The sequence below is a fragment of the Opisthorchis viverrini genome (genome assembly GCF_000715545.1).
Source record: "Opisthorchis viverrini unplaced genomic scaffold opera_v5_554, whole genome shotgun sequence".
Classification (NCBI taxonomy): Eukaryota; Metazoa; Platyhelminthes; class Trematoda; order Opisthorchiida; family Opisthorchiidae; genus Opisthorchis; species Opisthorchis viverrini.
The window spans coordinates 31,437-33,221 of NW_008752212.1; positions in this window are offsets into that span (position 1 = coordinate 31,437).

A 1,785-nucleotide genomic window follows, 5' to 3' on the forward strand; every position below is an offset into this window, starting at 1 on the left:
ATAATGTAACCCACAAAACGATCTCTCGCCGAAGAACTCTCTTCCGTATCCAACAGAAAATAGCCACAGCATATAGGAAGAAAAAGTAATCTACCAGGCTCAGTCTAATTTTGCTTTTATTCAAGCCTATTTTCCAACGAACGGGTAAACAGCTATGTTGGAGAACTAGAAAGGCCAAGAATTCGAACACAAAACGACAAGCTGGTTGGGGACCGACCGATCCGCTTGGAATTTTTTAGGCTACATTTATCCAAGTGCACAGGTTTCATTAATTTGACTGGTACTCAGTTGTCTGGTTTAAGACAAAACATGACTTATCCATCGTGGCGGGTACAGAATATATCAAGAGAATGAACTGTTTAATCCTTCCGGCATTCAAGATAATCACGGATTATTGGTTATTGTTTTGACACTGCCAGATGCAGCGCTTCTTGAATGCCACTTTAAAACCGGCGGCGCTTCTTGACACTTTAAAACCGGCGTCCTCAACTGAGCAGCAAATTGAACACCTGGGTCCATGCTGCACAATAGCAGCGTCCTCAAGTAGTTCCGACCCTATCAACAGTTTAGCTGGCCAACAAAACTTGGCTTAATTCATATACGACTCCCCTTTCGTTGTCGACATAATCAAGGGTTCTGAATTGTCAATTAATTTCCGATGCAATTCAGTCAGCTCATTGGGCTTGCGCACGCCATATGAAAGAGCCGCCCATCAGACTTGAGAGCGCCAACTATTTTCAATTTAAGCCCGGGTATGTGGCGCCATATGTGTGGTGTAATGCTGCAGATGATTAATTGGGCGTGTCAGTTTGTGTTTGGAGTTTTATGAGGATATGATCCGAAAAGCTCATATATCGGGAGGACAGAGCGAATCGCTCGGCTACATTAAGTGGGTGGCCACGTTGATGGATTTCGGTATGAGATTCCAGTGTGAGATCCATATTCGTCGGCACCAATATCGAAAATAAAATATGGTGGAAGTATTTATTCATCCGTGTATCTACAGAGGATTCATTCATCTTCTGTGCGCAGCGTGCAAGATGAATGATTTAATGAGGCATCTTGCTTCAATCATTAGGCTAACTGGACGCAATTAACTGTTTGTTTTACTTGCGACTAGGATCCCAATCAGTAATAGGGCAGAAGTAGACCGCAAGTCATTTGAAGGCATGTGTTGAAAGTAACTTACTTATTTCAAAATACGGGTGGAGTGTTTTGGAGAGTAAGTATTGGCTTCGTGATATTTGCGACTGTTTATTCGTTCTGCACGCCTACAAACATATCCTGATCACAGTCTTAGGCCTTAGGGGGTTGAACTAATGCGCAATGAAGAACGTGGATATGTGGACAGTTACTCCGCTTCCCACCGGCAATTATTGCCACCATTTTAGATTTCGGATGGAAACGTGAAGCGGTTAAAGTGCCGAATTGACGTACCACTATAAATTTGTTGCCAGTAATATCGCAAATGAGAGTGGAATGGGAGAGTAATAGAACTGAAGTTACGCAGGTAACACTCGTACGGACAGCCGAACCCGCATAATAGGACACGCGTAAAACAAAAACAACGTTTTGTAAAAAAGTAAAATTCAAATGCTTTTCGTCTCCATAGTGCGCGAAATTGACGCACACTCCGCACATGCTTTCGCCATAGGTCTTGGGAGATAATTGTGCTCCAATATTAATATGTTTTTAGCTAATCTGATGCGATATATCAAAGGACGGAAGCGATGTTCCGTCATTCATTTATTAACACAATTTGATTCATTGACAAACATTTTTCAT